Source organism: Mus caroli, unplaced genomic scaffold (genome assembly GCF_978045245.1).
Source record: "Mus caroli unplaced genomic scaffold, Mus_caroli_1 scaffold_3, whole genome shotgun sequence".
Taxonomy (NCBI): domain Eukaryota; kingdom Metazoa; phylum Chordata; class Mammalia; order Rodentia; family Muridae; genus Mus; species Mus caroli.
The window spans coordinates 64,754,316-64,766,958 of record NW_028227258.1 but is presented as its reverse complement, the minus strand read 5'-3'; the positions used below and the strand labels follow the sequence as shown (position 1 = coordinate 64,766,958).

Sequence of the window (12,643 nt, the reverse complement as noted above, 5' to 3'; positions counted from 1 at the left end):
GGCCTTCGGCAATTCACCTCTGGACAAATAACTGTGTAAACTTCTTCGAAAGCCCAACAACCTGCACACTCGCGGGTCTCCGCTAGTCTCAGCTCCCAAAAGGGTGGCTCCCACCTTGTCCTCCTGTCCCTTTTCCCCGTTGTCTTCCCTTTCCACTGAACGCCTCTCCTACACTCATCTCCCAGGTCCCAACCCGGCCCGCTCCGTGGCTCCAGCACACAGCAGGGGTGACCAGTCCCTTGTCCGGTACTTGCTTAGGGTCTGAAAGGATCGTACCCTAAAGCGTACTAGGGTTCCTTCTCCGTAGTCCTTCTGGGCGCCAAGGCCCTCGCCAGAGTGGAGCCCCTGGTGGGCCCGGGTTCCCAAATGACAGCGGGATCTCAGCATCGGAAGGCGCCAGCAGCACCCGCGCGCGGCTCCTTAAGGTCCCGTGAGCCCCGGAACCCGGCGCAGGACCTGCGGTCTGGTGACTCCAGTTCAACTCCCAACCGCTGTCCCCAGTTAGCACCGTGACCAACCTCCAGGACTGAACGCTGCTCCCTGTGAGCCCTCACTCACCATCCAGCCAACCTAAGGATTTCCACAACGTCTCTGTGGCGCAATCGGTTAGCGCGTTCGGCTGTTAACCGAAAGGTTGGTGGTTCAAGCCCACCCAGGGACGAGTGTTTTAACCTCCCCTTGCTATTCCTACTTTGCTGAAAACACCTCAGTGATACTGAAACTATTCCAATTATTATCGCTAGTTACCCAAAGTCCAAGCAAGCCTACCAGAGAGTACAGAATTGCCTTTCTTAATTTAGTTTTTCAGACAAGGCCTGGAATAACCAGGCTGGTCAGGAATTTGAGGCGAGAAACCCCACACCTGGCAGTAGTGACCTAGTCTGAATGAGTTGTTCCCCTCGAATCTCCAGATACACATTTAGTTAGGGTGCTTTTCTTTGGCTTAGACACTTGTAAGATGAAAGTTGAGGATTCTAGACTCAAAGGGAGTCCACCTTGCCTGCTGCCACTGCTTTGCACTGGTCCCATCCCACACACATTAGACCACTGGGGTTGATCTTTGGACCCAGTAGGATAGCAAGAGTGGAGAACTTTGTGGTTTGTTTGTTTGTGATTTGGGCTTTTGTTTGTTTGTAACTTGTTTATTGTTTGTTGTCTTTAGAGACAGTTGCTCACTGTGTAGCCTCGCCTGGACTGGGATTTGCAGAGCTCAAGAGAGCTGCTATCTCTTGAGTGCCAAAATTAAATGCCTGCACCACCATACCCAGCCATGCCTAATTCTGCATTTCTTTTCATATATGTGTGTGTGTCGTGTGTGTGTATGTGTGTAATTTATAAGGTGTTCTGCGTAGTTTGATATAGCCCTGGCTATCTTGGAACTCCCTATGGAGACAGTCTAATCTCTAACTCTCACTGGAGATCCTGCCTCCTGTCCAGAAGGCTGGGACTAAAGGCATGGGACACCACATCTGGCTAGATTTTATTTTTGTGTATGTGCAGTGCTGACAGAGGCCAGAAGAGGGTGTCAACTCTCCGTGCACTGGAGTTACAGACAATTGTGAACTGCCTGGAGTGGTTGGTAGTAAGGAACATTTCCATAAGAGCAGGAAGTGCTCTGAACTGCTGAGCCCTTCGACCAACACTTACTCTGAATATATTTCTTCTCCTCCTCCTTCTCCTTCCTCTCCTTCCTTTTCTTCCTGCTTCTCCTTCTGCCCTGGAACTCCCTCTGTAGACCAGGCCTCAAACTCAGAGATCCACCTACCTCAGTTTCCTAAGTGCTAGGATTAAAGACTCGCTCCGCCACTGCCTCACTACTCTGACTTTCTTAAGATGGTGAGGTTCCTTCTCCCCTCCTCCACATGCCCTCCCTTCCTTCCCTGCAATTTTCCCAGGTAAACGTTTTTTAAGTGAGCATAACTGCAGGGGAAGCAAGCAGATCCTTGTTGCCTCCTGCAGATGTGTATTTTGATAGTGGTGAGATGGGTGTTCCACTGTCACACAATGGCGTTTATATCAATGTTCTTACCAAGCCCATTCTGCAAATGAATCTTCCCCAGGGGTGGTGCCCAGTTCTGCTCCTGTACTCCCAGCTGTAGCTGTGTTCCTTTCTTCTTTACTTGTGTTTGAAACAAACTTTCTCTTAGCTGTCCCAACTAGGGGATGGGCGGGGGGCAGGGTGGGGTGTGTCACAGTGCACAGGCACACAGAACCTATGTTGAGTATTTCGAATGGACACTTAAGGTACTTCCGAGCCCTCCGATAGGTAATTGTGTTCTGTGATGACCTGGTCACTCAGATCAAAGAGCACTGTTTAAGGAGGTTAGGACAGACTCCTTATGCTTATGTCTTGATTCTGTGAGCCCTGATTATTTGCCTGCTAGCCCCCACATTTGGAAACTCCCTACCCCTAATCTTTAAGAAAAGTATCTTCTCCATGTCCAGAGCTGATTTCTTGAACCCTGTCTTACAGGGAGGGAGACAGCCAGTGTACATGAATAAAAAAAAAAAAAAAAAAAAAAAGCTTACTCCAATTAGGCCATTTGAGTCGGTGATTTTTCTCATCTCAGAGATCCTTTGTGGGATTAACACTGTGCAAAAACATCAAGGCATGATTGGATATGATTCATAAGCCAGTGGGGTGGGGGTGGGGGAAGAAAAACAAGCCAGCATGGTGGCAATCCCTGTGGGCCCAAGACTACAGCTATTTAGGATTGGCCGCCGACCTGGACAGGATCCGGGCCAAGGGTCTCACGGCTGAAAGCGCCCATCCTTGAAAAAGCTCCAGGACGCGGGTGTACGCAGTTCCCACCGTGTCTCCCAGGGTGGCGGAGCCCAGATGGCCTCCGCCAGAGGTCCGCGACCATAGGTGGCCTCAGTGACTCTGGGTTCGGACCTCCAGGCTCCTCGGCTCCTGCGGCGGTGGAAGCTGGAAAAGCAGCAGGGAAGGGGCTGCGCTTGGGTGTGACCCCTTCGTTCGCCGCAAAACTACTCGCTGTTGTTCCAGGAGGAGCAAGGCAGGTCCCTTCTGGGCGGGTTTCTCCAGTGCCTGTTCAGGGACCGTCAGGGCCACAGTCTCCTGGACAGGGAAATTGTCGGGCATCTGGCGCACTCTTCCACGCCGGAGCACTTTGCAGCTTTAGAAGAACCCGGGCACACAATGGCACCTGGTGCGTTCGCAGGCAGCCAGCGTTGCACTGGATACAACACAAGTCTTTCCCGAAGAATCCACCAGGGTTTTTCCGTATAAACCAAGCGCTTTAGGCTGGAACTTGTCCGCAATCCCACCAGTTACAGTTGCTCAAAAACAAATTTCTGCCCCACGCCTTGAATCACAAAATTGTTAAAAAAAAAAAAAAAAAGGCAATTAAAGATGCACTCCTTTAATCACTATAGGTGGGTGGGGAGTGGAGGGAGGCGGTGTTCGGTGAGTTGGAGGCTAGCCTGGTTCCAGACAGGACTACATAGTGAGACAGGTCTCAAAAGCAGAACATAACAATTTTCTGAAAGAGACAAAGAAAGGAAGATGGAAGAGGCTGGAAGAGAGGAGACTGGAAAGGGGACCTGAAGGTTAAGGAGCACGGTGGTAAGTCGCCCTTAAGAATAATTAAGTGGCCTTCCCCACCTCCAGCAACTTTTTCTGGTCGCGATCCACTTGGCTTCCCGCTGTGAGTGGGATGGAGACCAAGATCCAGCGGCAGGAGCACTTCCCTCAGCGTTAGATCCAGAAATCCGTAACTTCTACTCTGCCTAAATCGCTTCAGGCAGAGAGATGTCCAAAAAGCAAGAGATTCTTCCCTCCTGTAGTCCATTCGCCTTGATTTCACCCTGAGCACAGCCGGGGGACGGGCAGGTTGGAGCCGCAGAGAAAGCAACATAGTGAGAAAAACTATCCCAGTCTGTACCTGGAGCTCGTAGGATGAGTGTCTTTTGTAGTGATGGAGGTGGGAAGGAAGGAAAAGGAGCCCTTCCCCAGGTTAGGAGGACTCCGCTCACCCTATGCTGGGTCAAACCGACAGTTTCCCCACCCGAGGCTAGGAGGAAGAGATGTGCCATCCAGGCGCGCATGGTGCGAAGGCTGGCGTGGAATGGATTCCAGATGGGTTTTCCTGTCTGTTGCTTTCTGAGGCAGAACATTACCCAGACAGAAAATGGAAGAGACCGTGGTGGTCTTGAATAGGAGGCGTGAGTTCAATGCCTGGTCTGGTCGTCTAAGAAAACTAATACTCTTTACTCTTCGGAGTTTCCTCTAAGTGGTCAATGAATGGGTTGAAAAGTATCCCTGGTGGGCTAGTGGCTAGGTTTCGGCGCTTTCACCGTCGCGCCCTGGGTTCGATTCCCGGTCAGGGGATCTCCTCCCTCCACTCCCATACAGAAGGGTCACAACACGGTGGGGACAGCCGTGCCCCACACCAGCCGTGGGGCACACTCCTTGGGCTGAGCCAGCCCTCCTTTCTGCTTCACCTTCAGAGTTTTAAACTAAGGTAGTGAGGAGTTGGGACAAAGAGACTTGGGGAAGGGAAGAAAGGGAAGATATGCTAAAAAAAAAAGAAAAGGAAAACAAAAAATTGGAAACAAAATAATTGCTATACCATTTCTGGGCTCAATAGTTAATATTCTTCGAGACAGTCTGTATAGCCCTGGCTGTCCTGGAACTCACTTTGTAGACCAGGCTGGCCTTGAACTCGAAATCCCCCTGCCTCTGCCTCCGGAGTGCTGAGATTAAAGGCGTGCGCCACCACGCCCGGTGTTAATAGTATTCTTAATATTTTCCATTAACTCCTAATTTGGCGTTTCCCCAACTTTCCTGCTAAACCTAAAACCATTTTATGGATTTGCCCCATCATTGAGGACTAATCCCACACATAAGATCCATTACTTGGGCTGCAGTCGCTCCTTTTCTTTGTCCTTTCTTTAAGACCAGGGCAAGGCTTTTTCCTCCTCTGAACCTGATGCCCACGGTGGAGGTCATTTGGGTTTTCCTGGACAGCCCAGGCCTGGCTTGTCCAGCAAGGCTATCTTAGACAGTGTTCTTAGAAAGGGTTTACTGGGCTTACATGTCCCCATAGTAGTATAGTCTATCACTGATAGAAATCAGGATAGGAACTCAAGCAGGGCAAGAACCTGGAGGCAGGATCTGACACAGAGGCCACAGAGGGCTGCTGCTTACTGGCTTGTTTCCCTGGAATTGCTCTGCTTGTTTTCTTACAGAACCCAGGACCAGCAACCCTGTGTGGCCCCACCATCAAGTGGAGCTCTCCACCATCAAGTGCTAGTTAAGAAAATGCCCTACCGGCATTCCTACTGCCCAGTCTTATGGAGGAGGTATTTTCTTTCTTTCTTTCTTTCTTTCTTTCTTTCTTTCTTTCTTTCTTTCTTTCTTTCTTTCTTTCTTTCTTTCTTTTTCTTCACACGAAAGGACAATACTTATTTAAACAGAGCTCGAGTGGGGTAACTATGATATCATCAGAGTGCACAGAGGAAAAGGGAGGAAGAACCAAATGTGACTCAGTCAGTGGCACTTCCACACCTTTACTGTTTGATCTATCCTGCGAGTAACCACATAGGGTGCCGTCTTATGGAAATCCATGCGCACTGAAGATCTTCATGCATCGCTTGTTATTGTAATCCCATACACAGAGAGGCTTATCACCAGCACAACTCAAAATAAACTTCCCCCGAGAATGGACCAGAACTCCACCTACTCCGTTATCATGGCCCGCAAGAGTCATAAGGCACATGCCAGTACTGACATCCCACATCTTAATAGTTTTGTCTCTGGAACAAAGAAGGGTCTAGGCTTGCCACTTCTTCTTAGTCTCAGATCCTGTTGGTTCAGAGATGGAAGAATACGAACACTCTGGAGCCCAGGAAATGCCTTCCACCACATGTGCGCATTCTTGGAGCTCAGCCTTGCGTTCCTTTGTTGCTACAACCCACACACGGACACCCATTCTCTGTGTCCTGTGAATGTCTTCACACAGTAGCCAGTTTGCACTTCCCACATTTTTATAGTTTTATCCCTTGAAGCAGACACTATATGATCTCCATTAGGCATGATGGCTACTGAAGAGGCACTGTGGTTGTGTTTGTGGCTCTGATGCACTCAAAACCCTGAAAAATTCCATAATTTAATCATCACATCTGCAGAACAGAAAGCCAGAAGCTTGCACTGTGGTCAAAGGAAAACTCCTGTACAGAGTCTGTATGGCCCTTGAGAGTTCACTCAAAATACCCAGTCTCATAATCCCACACCTTGATTGTAGCATCGTCTGAAGCAGAGACCATAACACTGAACACAGGATGGATAATGACTCCAGTAACTGGACTCGCATGACCAGTCGATGAGTATTTCTCAGGTGGACAGTGAATCCATTCTTTTTTTTTTTTTTTTTAATAAAAGACTTATTTATTTATTATATGTAAGTACACTGTAGCTGTCTCCAGACACTCCAGGAGAGGGCGCCAGATCTCGTTACAGATGGTTGTGAGCCACCATGTGGTTGCTGGGGTTTGAACTCTGGACCTTCGGAAGAGCAGTCGGGTGCTCTTACCCACTGAGCCATCTCACCAGCCCCAGTGAATACATTCTTTTGGGTCTCGTTTCTCACCAAGACATAAATTCTTCTTTTGCTTCATTTTGTTTTGATTCTAATTCCACTGCCTTTTAAAAAAAAATCTAATAACAAATGTCCATTTTCCCCCAAAGACCAGCATGCTTCTTATATAGTTCTTCATGTCTAGTTCATCTTCCTTATTAAAAACGGACTATGTCTCTTCATAGCCATTTGAATGAAGATAATCTGCGATAGCTCGATGTAGTTCATGTCGTTGTCTCTGGGACAGCACCATTTTGGCCTGTAATGAATGTCAAGCTTACTTGATATAGTGGTATGTCCCTCCAAAAAAAATCAAAGGTTGTGATCCCTGGATTTGAATTAAATATGCCACTCTGTGGCTTCCACAGAAGGAAAAGTGATTCTGTTTTCAAGTGAATCCAATAAGCAACCAGTCAACAAGTAAGATTCATTCCATCAGAGAGCTGTGCCACCGCCTCCGCAGGGCCTCTTCGGTCCTTCACGCCCATCCACCAGCGGTGTACCGCGAGGAAAGGAGAGGGAAGATGGCGCTCTGGGCCCAGTCCCTGTCCCGGGGAGGGGGTGGGGAGGGCCGCGGTCAGGCGGGCTCCTCAGACGTTCCTGGGCTGGAGCCCTAGCCCAGCGTTCGCGCGCCCTCTCGCTTGTGCCTGAGCGCTCCCCTGGAGGCATTCTCTTAAATGAGGTTCCCTTCTTTTTGATGACTTTAGCTTGTGTCACACTTTTGGTTTTAATGGTTGCTGCTGCTTCCTCCTTCCCCTTCCCCTCTCCTCGTTCTTGACTGGGTCTCAAGTATCCTTGGCTCCCTGGCACTCACTTCGTAACTAAGGATGACCTTCAACTCCTGATTTTATTGCCTCTTACCGTCCAAGAGCTGAAATTACAGGTGTGTGCCACACTAGCTGGCTCTGCATTGGTGTACTGAGTCAACCTGAACTCTACATTGATTTCACAAGTAGCAGCAATTGCCCTCACCGTCCAGCTGAGGCACAGCCGCGTGCACTCGGCGCCTCTCCCAACGCTGCGGGGACCAATCACTTCTGCGGGAGGACAGGAGGGTCTGAAGCCTCGGAAGCCAGCACAGACTGCTGCACGGTTCGCACTGGTCGGCTGTCCTGAGCTCCGTCGGGGCGGGCAGCTCAGTCCGGGCATTGGCGCCCAGCTAGAAGACATCGAGGGCAACGCAGGATCCAGCAGAACTCGATTGTGGCTCAGCAAACGGGGCCAGCACCGAGCAAGCACACAGTTGCTCACTGTCCGGCACGTGGCTCGCCGTGATCGTATAGTGGTTAGTACTCTGCGTTGTGGCCGCAGCAACCTCGGTTCGAATCCGAGTCACGGCAGTGTTGTACTTCTGTCTGGATATCTTTTGCCAGATCTCATCTCGCTGTACTTTACCGCCTCACAACAGGCTGTTTCCAGGCATTCCCTAACACAAAGGCTCTTAATTCCAGCACGCAGGAGACAGAGACAGGAGGATCTCTGTGAGTTCCAGGACAGCCAGGGCTGAGAAACCAAATCCAACAAAATCAGGTTAGTTTGATCATTTTGAAATCTGTGTTTGGGCGGTTAAGATCATTGATTGTTCTTCCAGAGGCAATTCCCAGCAACCACATGGTGGCTCACAACCATCTGTAATAGGATCTGATGCTCTCTTCTGGTGCGTCTGAAGACAGCTACAGTGTACTCATAAACATAAAATACATTTTAAAAAATCTGTTAGTGTGCTTCCAACTCCATTTGCTATCCTTTAAGTTTTGCCTCCGTGTGTTGTGTGTGCGTGTGTACTTACAAACACACTGTGTACCCATCAGGGCCCAGGGAATACTAAGTACTTGCTTCACTTGAGAGATAGAGCCACCCATGATTTGGGTCTTGATCATTTTTACTACACTGTTTGAATGAACAGGTGAAGCGTTTGTGCTATGCGACATGGGGAGAGACACCCCAGAACCATGCTGAATCTCCCACTAGACTGCATAAGATAGGTCTTGGAGCCTGGAACACTCACAGATAAACAGTCTTCAAATCTAGTGTGACTTGACTCTTGTTAAGGCAGACTTTCACACTCCAGTCTAAGCTATCCTCAAATAACTCTAGCTCAGCAAATAACCTGAACGTGCCAGCATCTTGCTTCCTCAGCTTCCTATGTGTGGCGATTACAGGCATGACTGATTCATAGGGAGCCTCGTCAGACTCAGTGTAGTCTTGGTTGGTTTGGTTGGTTGGTTTTTTCTATGTGAGTACATCAGCCATCTCCACTGTGAGTTATGTCCTCTACAGGGACAGGACAGGGCCTTTCCTTTGGCAACACTAGAGGGCTCTGCAGAGCTATTGGTACCTGCACCTGTTAATAACAACCTATGTTGCTGTGTCTTCTGGTTGAGAAATGTCGCCCAGTGAGTCACAGAAGTTGGCTGGCCCCGCTCCGTCCAGGGCGGCTTAAGATTTATTTTATGTGAGTATAATATCACTCTCTTCAAACACACCAGAATAGGGTATCAGATCTCATTACAGATGGTTGCTGGGAATTGAACTCAGTGCTCTCAACTGCCATCTCTCGAGCCCCCTGAGAACTCCTAGTAATGGAGGATAGAGTCTGAACTGTCCATCTTTTGTAGCTAGGCAAAGCTTCCAGTGATAAGAGTGGGTTGCCTTTCTTTTGAGTTGTTGGCCTGGGGGTCTGGTGGAGATTCCTAAACAACCCAAACTGATGCTAGAATAGAAAGTTGATCTCTGAAAACTGACAGTGGGACCCCAATGCCAAGGACAATATCCACACAGCCGGGTGAATGTACAGAGCTGTTGCCTGCATGGAGCCTTCACTCCTATGTTCTAATCATTTTGGCATGGGAAGGTACCCCACAGGATGCTGAAAGATAAACTTGGGACACCAACTCATCCACTAAACCTTTGACCAACATCTATCCTGCCAGCAAGATCTGCTGGGGCAATGGCGGTATAGACCTTGTGGGCTAACCAATGTCTGATTTAACTTGAGGCTGACACACAAGAGGGAACCTATATACTATACTACCTGGATGGCCAGGCACCTGAGACTGACTGGATAGCCCAGAAAAGTAGAGTAGAATCAAGCACGACCAGCCAATAAATAAATAAATAAAACTCAACTCAACTATTTCTTTTTTTTTTTTTTTTTAAGATTTACTTATTTATTTAATGTATGTGAGTACACTGTCACTGTCTTTAGACAACCACAAGAGGGCTTCGGATCCCATTTGAGATGATTGTGAGCCAACATGTGGTTGGTGGGGTTGTTCATTGTGGCAAGGTAGACAATGGGCAGAAATTGTCCATTCATCTACAAATTACTATCTAGAAAAAGAACACACTAGTCAACTGATTATCTCTGCCAAGACAGAGTAGTCAGTCCTTCACAATTCTACGTTACAAAGGTCATATGATCCTAGGCCAAACAGCTACAGTTTGATGCTCCGACGTGTTGAAAAACAGCAGACTGTATAGGTAGGCAGCTGTCTCTACAGTAAGTTTCAGTTCTGTAAGCTATGATAGGCTTCTTACATGTTCAGGTAAATTTTATGTTGCTCTCGGGAGTCTGGCAGGATTGAAGACTAACCAGTCTCTTAGCCAACCCAGGCTATTTAGCATTGAGAGTATATATATATATACACATACAGATATATATACACACATATGTGTGTATACATATATGTATATATACACATATATGTATATATATATATGTGTGTATATATATATATAAAATTTGAGATGGTTTTCTAATATATAAGCTGAATCAGGACATAACAAGTATAGAATTATAAGCCTTTTAAAGTTAGGATAGATGGCAGAATGCTTTATTTAACTTTCAAAACGATAGACTGGGTGTTAGGTCTATCTATACTTTATAAATTACAGGATGGTAATAGTTGTGCTCAATTTATATCTGAGAGAAAAGAGTCTTTTAATTGGACAAAAAGGGAGAAATGTAGATTGCTGTCTATAAGCAGGTGAGGGCAGGTGAAAGATAAGGCTAGAGCCTGTGATTGGGCAGTAGTAAAGGAAGATGGGCTGAGAGTTTTAGAGATGAGACACAGAGGCAGAGGGGAGGATGGAGACGAGGAGACATGGGATGTACCAGAGAGGAAGATGAACCTGCTGCAGATTGCCATCCTGTTTCACACCAATGGATCCTCTTTCCCTTGAGAAGACAGGCACTGCCGTCAGGGTGCAGCTTCTAGGGGCCTTTTGCTTATTTTTCGTTCGGCATTTCCTGGATGGCTTGGACAGAATCCTCCTCTGAGCAATGAAGACTAGATGCTTCCCGCTTGAACTTTTTCTCCAATTCACAAACTAGCCAGACTTGGATTTTCTGGAAAGATGTAAGCTGAGGAACTCGTACAAAAATTATGACAGCTTTCTGACCACCACCAACTTCAATTTCCTTGGCTTCGGTGATGTTGAGTTCTCACAGCTGTGCCTTGAGATCCGTGGTCATCTCCTGCTCGAGCAGCACTTGAAAGATGCCAGACTCAAATCGTCAGGCTTGACATTGGGTTTCAGAATCTTGGTGCTCGAGCTGAACATGGCTTCGTCCCTTGTAAGGAGTGCCGGCTTAGAAACTCCCCTAGTCTTTTTTTTTTTAATTTTTAATATTTTTATTACATATTTTCCTCAATTACATTTCCAATGCTATCCCAAAAGTCCCCCATAGCGCCCCCCACTTCCCTACCCACCCATTCCCATTCTTTTGGCCCTGGCATTCCCCTATATTGGGGCATATAAAGTTTGCAAGTCCAATGGGCCTCTCTTTCCATTGATGGCCGACTAGGCCATCTTTCGATACATATGCAGCTAGAGACAAGAGCTCCGGGGTTCTGGTTAGTACATCATGTTGTTCCAACAATAGGGTTGCAGATCCCTTTAGCTCCTTGGGTACTTTCTCTAGCTTCCCCTAGTCTTTATAATAGTAATACTAAGAAATATGTTAGCTGCAAGGGGCCTGTTTCAGGCGACTGAGTTGCTATCTGCATATAGCTCACAAAAGTACCAAGCGTACACCTCTTCATCTCTTCATTGTTTTTATACACACCGGCCCTGACTAGAACCCAGGGAAGTAATGAGGACATCAAGGCACCGAGACACTCGCAAACAGAGTTACTCCTGAGGAACTGGTGGCCTGGGGACTGATACTCTTCCTTCCGTGGGCTCTCATATTTTTCTTGCTCCTCCTCCTCCTTGTTTTTTGTTTGTTTTTTGTTTTTCACACAGTGTAACCTTGTCTGTCTCCTTCACAGTTATTCCCTTGCCGGCCTCATAAGCACAGGGATTAAAATCGTTTGCTACCCCACACCCACCCCCCACAAAACCTTTCTTCTTTTTGTTTTCGACACATACTTTTCTGGTGTGTCAAGGCCTACTCACTCTGCAGACCAGGAAGGCCTTGAACTCTAGATCCACCTGCCTATATCATTTTCTTTTCTGAAAAGATACCAGATTCTGTGTGAAGCGAACGTAGGCAGGGGAAGACACGTATCTCTAAACTTCTCAGCTTCAATTTAATGTTTTGCATCCAAAGACAAAGAAAAAGTAACATTTGCATTAAAAAAACAAAACTACTAGATTTTCTAATTGCTTACAAAATGTTCAACGTCTTCGTATATATAAAAAAAAATCTCCCATACAATGGGAATACAAGTTGATAGAGAAGTTAGGAAATTAGGTTCAAGTCCCAGGACTACACAAACCCAGTACGAAGGTCTACACCGGTAGTCCTCCCATCCCCACCCCCAAGGACCTCATGGCTGCAGAGCTTGTTCAGGCAGAGCCAGCGAAACGCCTGCAAACTCTGCACAACAGCGGAGGGGGCGGGAGGGCGATAGATACCCTGTGGCTGGCTACCGTCTCACACCGTGGCCCCTTTCCCCAGAGTCGCAGGTTCTAGCCGCCCGCCCTGCAGCCGGGCATTTCCCCAGCGGGAGTGGGGCTTGTGAGAACCGAGTTCCGGGTGCACTTCCCACAGCTCAGGTAAGCCACCGAACACGGGGACCAGTTCCATTCCTGTC

General features: G+C 47.7%; 2 non-coding genes and 1 pseudogene across 2 annotated transcripts; 2 read left to right on the top strand and 1 right to left on the bottom strand.

Annotated features, from left to right (window-relative positions):
• Positions 1 to 587: 587 nt before the first annotated feature.
• Trnan-guu (transfer RNA asparagine (anticodon GUU)) lies at positions 588 to 661 on the top strand. Its single transcript has one exon. It is a non-coding gene; the product is annotated as a tRNA-Asn (tRNA).
• Positions 662 to 5,512: 4,851 nt separating this feature from the next.
• Positions 5,513 to 6,852, bottom strand: LOC110291882 (platelet-activating factor acetylhydrolase IB subunit beta pseudogene; annotated as a pseudogene).
• Positions 6,853 to 7,867: 1,015 nt separating this feature from the next.
• On the top strand, positions 7,868 to 7,939 carry Trnah-gug (transfer RNA histidin (anticodon GUG)). Its single transcript has one exon. It is a non-coding gene; the product is annotated as a tRNA-His (tRNA).
• Positions 7,940 to 12,643: the final 4,704 nt, after the last annotated feature.